Source organism: Mobula birostris, chromosome 11, assembly GCF_030028105.1.
Source record: "Mobula birostris isolate sMobBir1 chromosome 11, sMobBir1.hap1, whole genome shotgun sequence".
In the NCBI taxonomy this organism is placed as follows: Eukaryota; Metazoa; Chordata; class Chondrichthyes; order Myliobatiformes; family Myliobatidae; genus Mobula; species Mobula birostris.
In genome coordinates this window covers 7302540-7316442 of record NC_092380.1, presented here as the reverse complement: position 1 = coordinate 7316442, position 13903 = coordinate 7302540, and the positions used below count along the sequence as shown (strand labels likewise).

The 13903-nt window shown below is 42.5% G+C and overlaps 1 protein-coding gene across 3 annotated transcripts in view; it reads left to right on the top strand.

Annotated features, from left to right (window-relative positions):
- The first annotated feature begins 6874 nt into the window (after nucleotides 1–6874).
- scaf1 (SR-related CTD-associated factor 1) overlaps nucleotides 6875–13903 on the top strand; it is an 82877-nt gene continuing 75848 nt past the window's right edge. For 2 of the 3 annotated variants that reach the window (XM_072271577.1, XM_072271579.1), the window contains exon 1: nucleotides 6875–6986. The gene's annotated coding sequence lies outside the window, so the exon portion shown is untranslated. Of the gene's footprint in view, nucleotides 6992–13903 lie in introns of all 3 variants that reach the window. The other variant, XM_072271576.1, reaches the window with a different exon arrangement.

Sequence of the window (13903 nt, the reverse complement as noted above, 5' to 3'; positions counted from 1 at the left end):
TTTGTGGAAGACTCCCGGAACTTCCGGGAGAGGTGGGATGTCTGCAATAGAGTAGCTCCTGAGCAGCTAGCCAGCTAGTTTAAATAACGTTAGCTATACTAATGAACAAATGACACCTGTTAAACTCACCTCAACATGTCTTTTACAGTCTTAACCCACCACCGGCAATGGAAAAGTCACTGTTGCAAACAGTGCAGTAAGCAACACTGTCATTATTTTTGACCCCTATTAGGCAGGGGTACACTTTAGGGTAGTCTGGGGTGACGTACGTTTTATATTTTTTTTTGGAACACTCTGCCATGGCGCGCTCTTGCTCTCTCCCTCTCTCTCTCTCTCTCTCTCTCGCGCACTCTCGCTTGCTTGCTCTCGCTCTCTCTCACACGCGCTCTCTCTCTCTCTCTCTCTCTCTCTCGTGGTGGTTCTCACACTCTCTCTTGCTTTCTCTCTCTCGCTCTCAAAAAAATTGATTTCCGTGATATTGTATATAATTTGCGGGCATCAGGGAGCCACTATATGCAGGAGACTCCCAGAACTTCCAGGAGAGGTGGGATGTCTGATGATGAACTGAGACCAAGGCTTTGGGCCTATTCCGGGCTACACCGGGGAATCGGATCTAAGGGCTTAATTTGGTTCGGAATGCTGCTGCTTGCTTCCATTGTTTACATGATTTGTGTTTTTTTTCTTTCTCTGCACATCAGGTGTTGGTCCTTATTGTTTCTTAATTGGGTTGTTTTGGGTTTCTCACTTTGTGGCTGCATGTAAGGAGACAAATCTCAAGGTTGTATAATTTATACATACTTTGATAATAAATGTACTTTGAGTCTTTGACTATGACATGAAATTTGTTATTTTGTAGCAGCAGAACAATATTGATAAAATTACTATGAGCTACAAAAGGGTTCTTCTCTACTAAGATTCTATGAGCCGTGAGACCCAGTGTTTCCACTGCAGAAACAACTTTAATTTTAGTGGCTAAGGAGCTTTTGACTAAGTTGGACATGAACACACATGAGGAAATATCAGACCAAGTGACGGAGCTCGCTCCTACAAGTTATGTTAGGGAAGAAAGTGGAGCAGATGTTTAGGTACTCAGCAGATGGAGGCACAGCTGGCAATGGCGGTGTGAAAAATATTATGCAATATAACAATGGTACTGATCAGACAGACAAGGCCCTCTCTTCTTCCCCCGTGCCATCAGATTTCTAAATGGTCCATGAACTCAAGAGACTACCTTTTTCCGTTTTTTAAAATTTTGCAACTTATAGTAATCTTTATGTCCTATGCTGGAGTAAAACAACAATTTTCAGACCCATATGATCCTCTCGGCGGTTCTCACAGTCCTTTGTAGGGGCACTGGACTGTGAGAACAGCTAAGAGGATCATAGGGGTCTCCCTACCATTCATTAGGGACATTTATCAGGAGCACTGCGCACGCAGGGCCCTTAGTATTATCAAGGATCCCACCCATCCATCCAGCATCCTCGTTGACTTCCTACCATCAGGCAGGAGACTCCCATGCATAAAGACAAGAACGGTGAGGATGAGAAACAGTTTCTTCCCCCAGTCTTCTGAACTCCCTGCCTCATTGTATTCGAAGTGTCGCTGGTTAATCTGTGCACTTTAGTTTGTTATTTATATGTGATCCATCTGTAGATTTTATCTTTACCTTCATAAATTATTGTGTGTTATGTGCTTTACACCCTGGTTCGAAGAGACATCTCATTTCTATATACATTATATGGTTATATATGTTATATACATGTAGTTAAATAACAATAAACTTCACTTGACTTGATATATCAGTGATAATACACTTGATTCTGTAAATCAAGCTGTATCATCTCTATGTGCTTCATTTAATCTCTGTATGTCTCCACCCATCTCTGACACTCCATTTGCTCTCTCCACCCTACTGTGCAACATAGTTTTCCTGCTTCTGATGGAAGGTCACCGACCTTAAGACAGATGACACAAAGTTGGGTGGCAGTGTAAAATGTGAGGAGGATGTTATGAGAATGCAGGGTGACTCGGACAGATTGGGTGAGTGGGCAGATGCATGGCAGATGCAGTTTAATGTGGATACATGTGAGGTTATCCACTTTGGTGGCAAGAACAGGAAGGCAGATTACTATCTGGATGGTGTCAAGTTAGGAAAAGGGGAAGTACAACAAGATTTAGGTGTCCTTGTTCATCAGTCACTGAAAGCAAGCATGCAGATACAGCAGGCAGTGAAGAAAACTAATGACATGCTGGTCTTCATAACAAGGGGAATTGAGTATAGGAGCAAAGGGGTCCTTCTGCAGTTTGTACAGGGCCCTGGTGAGACCACACCTGGAATATTGTGTACAGTTTTGGTCTCCAAATTTGAGGAAAGACATTCTAGCTATTGAGGGAGTGCAGCGTAGGTTCACGAGGTTAATTCCCGGGATGGCGCGACTGTCATATGTTGAAAGATTGGAGCGACTGTGGTTGTATATACTGGAATTTAGAAGGATGAGAGGGGATCTGATTGAAGCATATAAGATTATTAAGGGGTTGGACACGCTAGAGGCAGGAAACATGTTCCCGATGTTAAGGGAGTCCAGAACCAGAGGCCACAGTTTAAGAATAAGGGGTAGACAATTTAGAACGGAGTTAAGGAAAAACTTTTTCACCCAGAGGGTTGTGGTTCTGTGGAATGCTCTGCCTCAGAAGGCAGTGGAGGCCAATTCTCTGGATTCTTTCAAGAAAGAGTTAGATAGAGCTCTTAATGATAGCGGAGTGAAGGGATATGGGGAGAAGGCAGAAAAAGGGTACTGATTGTGGATGATCAGCCATGATCACAGTGAATGGCAGTGCTGGCTTGAAGGGCTGAATGACCTACTCCTGCACCTATTGTCTATTAAGGTTTTTCTCTCCACAGATGCTGTCTGATCTGCTGAGTATTTCAAAGTTCAAAATAACTTTTATTATCAAAATACATATATGTCATTTTCTCATTGACATACTAAATCTATAGAATAATAAGCAGAACAGAATCAATGAAAGACCACCCAACTGGAGCGTTTAATCACAGTGCAGAAGACAACAAAATGTGCAAATACAAAAAGAAAGAAATAATAATAAAAATTAAATAAGCAATAAATATCGAGAACATAAGACGAAGAGTCCTTGAAAGTGAGTCCATTGGTTGTAAGAACATTTCAACGATGGGGCAAGAGAAGTTGAGTGAAGTTATCCCCCGATGGTTGAGGGGTAATAACTGTTCCTGAAACTTCTGGTGTGAGCCCTAAGGCTCTTGAACTTCCCTCCTGATGGCGGCAGCGAGAAGGGAGCAGGCCCTGGGCAATGGGGGTCCCTGATGATGGATCCTGCCTTCCTGCGACAGCATTTCATGTAGATGTACCGAATGGTTGGGAGGGTTTTACCCGTGATGTACTGGGCCAAATCCACTTCCTTTTGTAAGTTTTTCCATTCAAGGCGTTTCGATACCAGGCTGTGATGCAGCCAGTCAATATACTCTCCACCACACATCTATAGAGGTTTGTCAAAGTTTTAAATGTCATTCCGAATTGTCGCAGACTCCTCAGGAAGTAGTGATGCTGCTGTGCTTTCTTCATAATTGCACTTACATGCTGGGCCCAGACCGGTCCTCCGAAATAGTAACGCCTAGGAATTTAAAGTTGCATACCCTCTCCACCTCCGATCCTCTCTGATGAGGTCTGACTTATGGACCTCTGGTTTCCATCTCCTGAAATCTATAATCAGCTCCTTGATCTTGCTGACATTGAGTGAGAGGTTGTCGTTATGAAAGCACTCAGCCAGATTTTCAATCTCCCTCCTATATGCTGATTCGTCCCCACCTTTGATTTGGCCTCTGGCAATGGCGTCAGCAGCAAACTTGAAAATGGCAGAGAGGCTGTGCTTAGCTCCACAGCCAGGAGTATAAAACGAGTAGAGCAGGGGGGGCTAAGCACACGGCCTTGTGGTGCACCTGTGCTGATGGAGATTGTGGAGGAGGTGTCATTGTCAATCTGAACTGACTGGGGTCTGCAGGTGAGGAAATCCAGGATCCAATTGCACAAGGAGGTGTTGAGGTCGAGGTCTTGGAGCTTATTGATTAATATTGAGGGGAGGGTGATGGTGTTAAATGCTGAGCTGCAATCAACAAAGACCGTCCTGATGCATGCACCATTGCCGTCCAGATGTCCCAGGGTTGAGTGAAGTGCAAATGAGATGGCATCTGCTGTGGACCTGTGCTCTAGTAGGCAAATCGGAGCCTCTCAGGCAGGAATTGATCAGTTTCCTCACTAAAAACTCAAAGCACTTCATCACTGTGGACGTAAGTGCAATTGGACGATAGTCACTGAGGCAGTTCACCACGCTCTTATCGGGCACCGGTATAATTGAAGCCTATTTCTATTTCTCTTACAAATGTAGTCCTTTCCAGCATAGAGTCATAGAGCACTACAGCACAGAAACAGGTTCTTCAGCCCATCTAGTCTGTGCTGAACTACTAATCTGCCTGCTCCCATCGACCTGCACCTGGATTATATCCCTTCATATCCCTCCCATCCGTGTAATTATCCCAATTTCTCTTCAATGTGGAAACTGAACCTTCATCTACCACTTCCAAAGGCAGCTCATTCCACACTCTCACCACCCCTGTGAGTGAAGAAGATTCCCCCCCATATTCCCTTTAAATCTTTCACCTTTCACCCTTGACCCATGACTCCTCCAACCTCAGTGGAAAACACCTGCCTGTATTTACCCTATCTACACCCCTCATGATTTTGATGTATTTAGTAGTACTAATTATTTCCAGAGGTGCTCAATTTCCCCACCCACCTTGCCAGTGGCACTTGATAATGGGATCTTGTATTTCAGCCTTGAGTGGCAGAGTTCTCCAGCAACCAAATAAACACCAGAGGAACTTAGCACCTCAGCAAGCATCTACGGAGGGAAACGGTCAACATTTGGCCCAAAAAACATCAATTGTTCATTCCATAGCTGCTGCCTGATTTGCTGAGATCCTCACATATTTTGTGGTTGTTGCTCAAAATTTCTAGCATTTGCAGAGTCTCTTGCATTTATGATTTTCTGGTGGATCTCAGCAGGTCAGACTGGATCTGTGGGTTTCATAAGCTGGTCTGTCCATTTTCCTCCACGGATGCTGCCTGACCCACAAAGTACAAAATGTACAAAGTAAATTTATTCTCAAAGTACATGTATGTCACCATATACAACCCTGAGATTCACTTTCTTGCGGGCATTCACAGTAATTACAAGAATCGCAACAGAATCAATGAAAGTCCAACAGGACAGATGTTAACTAATGTGCAAAAGACAACAAACTGTGCAACTACAAAAGGAAAGAAATAAAATAATAATAGTAAATAAGAAATAAATATCGAGAACATGGGATGACGAGTCCTTGAAAGTAAGTCCATCAGTTGTGGTTCCTCCAACATTATTTTTGTTCCAGGTTCAAGTGCCTGCAGTCTCTTGTGTCTCTCCAACAGAGTTCTGAGCCAGACCTTCAGCCCCAATATACCAGGACGATTTGTAAACAAAGCATTATTACAAAGAGTTTCATATAGTAAATAGCACACAGTAATTAAAACATGATAAGAAAATACTTCACCCAAAAATAATTACATGTTCCATACAGTCCTTGAATAGTAAGAGCGTCAAAAATAGAAGGCTGGAGAATGGGGTCAAGAGGGAAAATAAATCAGCCATGATTGAGTTGTGGAACAGACCTAATTCTTTTCCAATGTCGTATGGTCTAATTACAGGTTTCTGGTCTTTCTTTCTTCACTCTTTCAAACTGCTTGGGATGATGTACTCTGTTATGCTGTAGCTCTATAACAAATACTGTTGTGTATCTCACATCTTTAACACTGGTTATAAAAAAATTAAACTGGTTGAAATTAGGCCGTGCCTGCAAAGCCGGCCTCCGTGTCCAAAAGTGAGAATTTGACCATATTGACTCAGGTCCAGTGCTTGTTGTGAATTAAAAGCCTTCCCCAACTAAAAATGTTTAATTTGGTGAGAAACTTGTGTTCATCAATGAAACACAGAGATTTTAAAAACCATATCAAATTTTTCAGTGATTTAAAGTAGCTTATAGGTAAAATATTGTGAACACTTACTAAACTTAAAATTAACACACACAAAATGCTGGTGGAACGCAGGTCAGGCAGCACCTATGGAAATGAATAAACAGTCGACGTTTTGGGCCGAGACCCTTCATCAGGAAACCTGCTGAGTTCCTCTCGCATCTTGTGTGTGTTGCTTTGGATTCCCAGCATCTGCAGCCTTTTTCGTGTTTATAAATTTAAGGATTTGTTTTACTATAAAGTGCGTTCATTTGCATTAATGGCGTATTTCTCCAGTACATTAATTCTTTATTACTGATGACATGGAATTCAAATTATATTGATTTCATTTTACTTCTGTACGAAAGAATGTTCGCGGAAACGTTAACTAACACCCAACCATAGCATTTTCAAGCGTAATTTTTCAAATGTTTCCCATAAGAGGGGTAACGGTGTAGCAAAACACTGCCATTCCCCTTTAAGAAACCACTCTGCGGCTTCGTGAATTTCCGTCACAATTCGGCGGTCCCGCCGCCCCTAGTCTCCTATTCGATCATCCCCGTAACCATTCGGCAACTTCCGTGCCTCTCCATCCTCCCCTCGTCCTTCCCCGCTTCCGCTCGGCTCCCCCCTCCCAGCCGGAGCCGGTCCGGCGGCGCGCCGCGCATCCTGGGAGTTGCAGTTCTTTCTCCGGCCGCGACTCCTTCGGGCGCCAGGGCGAATACGGGGGAGGTGAAACTACAACGTCCGGCATGCCGGGCGATGTACGCGCTTGCGCATTGCGCGGGAGATCGGACAGTGCATTGTGGTAAGATGGTGGCTTCTCCATTGTTCAGCTGTGTGTTTGCAAGAGGAAAAAATCCCCTGAAAGCGACCAGTGGAGGAAATAAGGCTTGAATTTCACATGTAAGGTAATATTAAACTCACTTCTGTAAAAAGGAATGGGGGTAGTGCGAATCTGGCGTAATTGAATTTTGACTCTAATGGATTAAGAATCTATTAATCGCAGTGGGAGCAGTACAGCAGGGCATTAACGGGTATTTCTGGCCAAAGAGGGTAAAATATTGTAGTCCACAGTAATATAATGCTTATATACCACGATAATCTGTTTCCTCCCCTGTTTTCCCCCTATTCACTCCTCAATTATCAAGATCTAACTTAGTGATGGCGGGGAGGGGGGAAGAGGTGTGGAGAAATAGGCATCATCTGCTGTCCTCCACTTTCTACCGATCACTCTCCACTACCATAAACCACCCCCCACCTTAACACAAATCAGTGCTTAGAATTATTCCACAGTCACCCTGGTGACCAGATCACGGCCCCATCCTGTTGCTGTCTGTACTTCCGTCTGTCAACTTTGGGGCAACGTTTATAATAGTTTTAATGTTTCTGGCTATATTTCTCCCAGAAAAATATCAGCATATATTGGCCCTGGGTCTGCAATATATGATGTATAACTTGTCAAAAATCTTGAAGAATGCACGTCTTCTGTTGCACCTGTACAAGCCATACGTGAGCGGAAATATTTCTTGGAGGATTCATTTTCTGTGCAGATATAAGCTGGTATTTTACTTTAATTCGTGTATATATTTTGTGCATTTTTTCCTCATTGGTTGAAGGATGTCACTGTCTGTGGAAATGAAACATGTCTGTTTAGATAACGAAGCTTGATCAACAAGATTGTATGATTAGTAGATGCTTTGCAATGTGTCACTTTCCAAAACTTAGTGTATCCTTCACTGTGTGATAATTCTCATGTTAGTTTGGAGTGGCTTCACTAACTAATGTGGTGGTAATATTGTGCCTTGTATATATTGGAGACGGGATCAGAAAATTATACTTCATTGAAGATGATTGCAACGATTGTGGTTTTATGGTTTTTCTCTCTACTATAGTCTGTCAGTTGTTTCTTTAGATGTGAAAGTAAAATAGACATCAAAAAGGACTTTAATGATAAGTAAATTAAAGTGGAGAGGGGAGGGTGTGCATCCAGAGACGCTCTCTGCACACCTCTGTTGTAACTTGAGTTACTGTCGCCTTCCTGTCAGCTTGAACCAGTCTGGCCATTCTCCTCTGACCTCTCTCATTAATAAGGCATTTTCATCCACAGAGCTCCCGCTCACTGGATTTTTTTTGTATTTTGCACTATTCTCTGTAAACACACATTCGACGCCACTCTGTTGCTTGTGGTTGAATTTTGACTTGTATCGAGTGTACCCAATGAGCTCTGTACCCAGTTTCTTGCTTTGTTGTCCCATCTATCATCCTGTTTTGTGGTGAGTTTATAGGGATTTTTGTTTTGGAGGTGTGGGGTGAAATATATAGATTACTGCGGATTGCAGTTGTAGATAACTGCAACAGGGTTGATCTTCCTGTCAGGAGATCCAAATTTCTCCCCCAAATACCTAATCTCTGCATCAAATAGCACAGATTCAAATATCGGAAGATAAAGCTTTCCATTTGGATTCATTGGAATTAAAGAGTGCGTTAGCAGTTCTGGTATTAAATTAACAGCCCTAAAGTTTGTGAACTTGAGTCCCTCTTCAGTACATTGTAAAATATAAGAGAATAATTCTGCTAACACATGATAATCCCAAAGAAAAATGAAAATCCTGAAAGCTGAAGGACTGTTAATATGAACTTATTAATATTTTTGATAGTAACAGACACTGAAAGGGTAACTTGCAGTTGTTTGGAAATATTTGTACATGCAGTGTGTTGGAGGTTTGTTAATCAGAATCAGGTTAATATCTCTGGCACATGTTTTGAAATTTGTAAACTTTGCAGCAGCAGTTCAATGCAATACATGATCATCATGGTTTTGGAGATTTATGTGCTGGACGTGAAGGCTGGTGGGGTGATAGGTGAAGGGTTTCAGCCCAAAACATCAACTATACTATTTTCCATAGATGCTGCCTGGCCTGTTGAGTTCCTCCAGCATTTGTGTGTGTTGCTCGAATTTCCAGCATCTGCAGATTTTCTCTTGTTTGTGACATGATCATCAATGTTCCCTCTAATTTGTCCTGACCAGCATGTGCAAAAATCTTGTGCTGCGTACTTTTTTGCCCGGTGACAACATGTGTGCACTTAATAATTTCTTCAATAAAAGCAGTGTAAATAAGCCTGCAGACAAATCATTACAAACTCCATATTGTCAACACCATCTGCATCAGAAACGGGAAAGGGAAATGTGATTGAGTACGATTGTGAAATATGCTTAATACGCCATTGAGGTAGAGGGAGATAACTTTTTGTGTGCAGTTTAAATTCTTTTGTGGACTAGTAGCAAAAGGTGTGTGCGTACGCATACCTTAGAGGGAACATTGATAATGTAGGGAAAAAACTAAATTACAGTAAGCATATATATGTTAAATAGTTAAATAAGTAGTACAAAAACAGAAATAAAGTGAGGTAGTGTTAATGTGTTCAGTGTCCATTTAGAAATCAGATGGCAGGTGGGAGGAAGCTGTTCCTGAATCGTTGAATGTGAACCTTCAGGCTTCTGTACTTCCTTTCTGATGGTAGCAATGAGAAGAGGGGATGCCCTGGGTGATGGGGGTCCTTAATGATGGACGCCACCTTTTTGAGGCATCACTCCTTGAAGATGTCCTGAATACTATGGAGGCGAGTGCCCGTGATGGAGCTGACTAATTTAACATTAATTTGAACAATTTAAAATCCCACAAATCGTACTTGACACTGAGTCAATTTGCTGTTTTAGGTAACTGATCGATAGGTTTTTGTTAATTGAGAGAATTTGGGCGAAGTTGTTTTATAGAATCAGATTTAATATCAGTGGCATGTATTGTGAGATTTCACGTCACATGCCGGTGATAATAAACCTGATTCTGATTCTGAGATCTGCAAACTTTATGGCAGCAGTACTATGAAGTACATGATAAATATAGAGGAAAAACAAACCCGAGTTACATTCAGTGTGTGCATTTGGGCTTCTGTATCTACTTCCCGATGGTAGCAAAGAGAAGAGGGCATGTCCAGGATGGTGGGGGTCCTTAATGATGGATGTCACCTTCCTAAGGCATTGCTCCTTGAAGGTGCCTTGGATACTACGGAGGATGACTGAGTTTCTTCAACTTATTTTGTTCTTGTGAGTAGCCGCCCACCCACCCCCATCCCCCATACAGGCAGTGATGCAGCCAGTCAGAATGCTCTCCACAGTACATTTGTAGAAGTTTTTGAGTGTTTAGTTGACAAACCAAATCTTTTAATGAAATATAGCTGCTGTCTTGCATTGATATGTTGGGACCAGGTTGGGTCCTCCGAGATATTAACACCTAGGAACTTGAAATTGCTCACCTTGTCCACTTCTGATATCTTTATGAGGATTGGTTTGTGTTCCCTCATTTTACCCTTCCTGAAGTCCGCAATCAGCTGTTTGGTCTTGCTGACGTTGAATGCAAGGTTATTGCTGTGTCACCACTCATCTAGCTGGTATATCTACCTCCTGTGTGCCCTCTCATCTCCATCTGATATTCTGCCAACAGATTCCCCATCTGAGATTCTATTATAAGCCAATTTATAGATGGCATTTGAGTTATGCCTAGCCACACAGTCATAGTTAGGTCAGCCATAATTTTGTTGACAGGTAAACAGCCACTCTTACTGAAACCATGTGTGATTCTTGGTGAGACCACACCTAGAATATTTTAAAGGGCTAGTTTCCGTTTCACAGGAACAGTATGCTTGCAGTAAAGGTTGATTTCTGGGTGGGAGATTGTCCTGTGAGGAGTCACAGAATAAGAAGTTTTCTCATTGAAAACGTGAAAAATTCATACAGACCTTGACGTGTACATCAGTAGCCACTTTATTAGGTACACCTGTACACCTTGTTAATGCAAATATCTATTGGTAATTATTGATATGGCATGTCAACAAATACACTCAAAAACTTCTATAGATGTAACGTGGAGAATAATCTGACAGGCTGCATCACTGTCTGGTATGGGGTGCTACTGCACAGGTCCGAAAGAAACTGCAGAGGGTTGTAAGTTACCAGCCTACAAAGTACCCTGGATATCTTCAAAGAGCGGTGTCTCAGAAAGGCTGCGTCCATTGTTAAGGACCTCCAGCACCCAGGGCATGCCCTTCTCCAACTGTTACCATCAGGTAGCAGGTACAGAATCCTGAAGGCACATATTCAGCGATTCAGGAACAGCTTCTTCCCCTCTGCCATCTGATTCCGAAATGGACATTGAACCCGTGAACACTACCTCACTTTTTTAATATATATTATTTCTGTTTTTTGCACAATTTTTAACCTATTCAATATACATATACTGTAATTGATTTATTTATTATTATTATTTTTATTTTATTTCTTTATTTTTTCACTTCTATGTTATGTTTATATTATATTTACCAGATTGATTCCTGGGATGGCAGGACTTTCATATGAAGAAAGACTGGATGAACTGGGCTTGTACTCATTGGAATTTAGAAGATTGAGGGGGGATCTGATTGAAACGTATAAAATCCTAAAGGGATTGGACAGGCTAGATGCGGGAAGATTGTTCCCGATGTTGGAGAAGTCCAGAACGAGGGATCACAGTTTGAGGATAAAGGGGAAGCCTTTTAGGACCGAGATTAGGTAAAACTTCTTCACACAGAGAGTGGTGAATCTGTGGAATTCTCTGCCACAGGAAACGGTTGAGGCCAGTTCATTGGCTATATTTAAGAGGGAGTTAGATATGGCCCTTGTGGCTACGGGGATCGGGGGTATGGAGGGAAGGCTGGGGCAGGGTTCTGAGTTGGATGATCAGCCATGATCATAATAAATGGCGGTGCAGGCTTGAAGGGCCGAATGGCCTACTCCTGCACCTATTTTCTATGTTTCTATGTTTCTATATTTATATTATTATATTATGTTCATTGCAATCAATGAACTGCTGCTGCTAAGTTAACAAGTTTCACAACACATGCCGGTGATAATAAACTTGATTCTGATTCTAATCAGCCAATCATGTGGCAGCAACTCAATGCATAAAAGCATGCAGACATGTTCAAGAGGTTCAGTTGTTGTTTAGACCAAACATCAGAATGGTGGAGAAATGTGATCTAAGTGACTCTGACTGGAATGATTGTTGGTGCCAGATGGGGTGGTTTGAGCATCTCAGAAACTGCTGATCTCCTAGGATTTTCATGCACAACCGTCTCTAGAGTTTACAGAGAATGGTGCAAAATATAAAAAAAAATCCAGTGAGTGACAGTTCTGTTGGTGACAATGCCTTGTTGATGAGAGAGGTCAGAGGAGAATGGCCAGACTGGTTCAAGCCAACAGGAAGGCGACAGTAACTCAAATAACCACATGTTACAACAGCGGTGTGCAGAAGAGCATCTCTGAGTGCACAACACATCGAACCTTGAAGTCAATGGGCTACAGCAGCAGAAGACCACGGACGCACACTCTGGCCACATTATTAGGTACAAGACCTACCTACTAAAGTGACCACTGAGTGCATTTGTGGGATGAAAGTTTTCCTCTCTGGAATATCTAGAAGCAAGGATCACAGTCTCAGGATAAGTAGCAGGCGGTTCACAATTGAAGTGAGAATATATCAATTCACTGAAAGGATCTTTGGGATTGCAGACCAGACAGAGGGCCAGACTGGCTTCTTGCAACATACACAAAATGCTGGAGGAGGTCAGGTCAGGCAACGTGCATGGAAAAGAGTCAACAGTTGATGTTTCAGGACCAGACCCTTCATTAGGACCAGAAAGAAACAGGAGATGGCAGAGTAAGAAGGTGGGGGCAGGGGAGGAAGAAGTACAAAGTGGTAGGTGATAGGTGAAACTGGGGAAGGGCTGAAGTAAAGAGCTGGGAATAGATTGGTGAAGGAGATAAATGGCTGGAGAAGGGGGAAGAGTTGAGGGCCAGAGAGCTCACGGAAGGAGAACAATGAGAGAGCGTTTCACTGAACACCCAGCGAAGGGAAGCTTTGTTTGTGTTTTAGGGGTTTAGTTAACCTGGCTGGCATAAGAGACTTGGTGATGGGTTGAAAAGAAACTGCAGAGTCTTACAGTTCAGAGTCACTCTGGCTCGTGGCTCTGAGAATGGCCAAAACTGAAAAATGGCAGATGTCATTCAGCCAAGGTACTGAATCCAGAGCAGGATAAACCTCTTGCTAACTTGGAGCAAACAACAGGAATTCTGCAGATGCCAGAAATTCAAGCAACACACATCAAAGTAGCTGGTGAACGCAGCAGGCCAGGCAGCATCTCTAGGAAGAGGTGCAGTCGACGTTTCAGGCCGACACCCTTCGTCAGGACTAATTGAAGGAAGAGTGAGTAAGAGATTACTCACTGTTACCCACTCTTCCTTCAGTTAGTCCTGACGAAGGGTCTCGGCCTGAAACGTCGACTGCACCTCTTCCTGGAGATGCTGCCTGGCCTGCTGCGTTCACCAGCAACTTTGATGTGTGTTGCTAACTTGGAGCAGCAGGTTTGAAAAGCACTCTGGAATAAATAAATTTAGAAAGGAGTGTTGGAAAACAAATCTGTTTGATCATTGGCATAAGTCACGCAAACCAATTGGTTCCTAAGATAGATTTGTTCCCCCGTGTTGGTGCTTGGTCATCAAAAGTACGTTTTCTAAGTTTTATTTCTGTTAGCCTGTAGCCTCAACCACAGGAAGTTAATTCCTTCCAATTTATTGTCTGTATAACACTTTGGGAGATTCTGGCATTGTGACAAACAATACTGGACTGTTAGTCTTTTGTATATACAAAGTTTAAATAACACTTTCTATTTTTTTTTGCTGATGTTATATCCCGGACTGATGCTAATTTATCTCAATGTTGTGATTT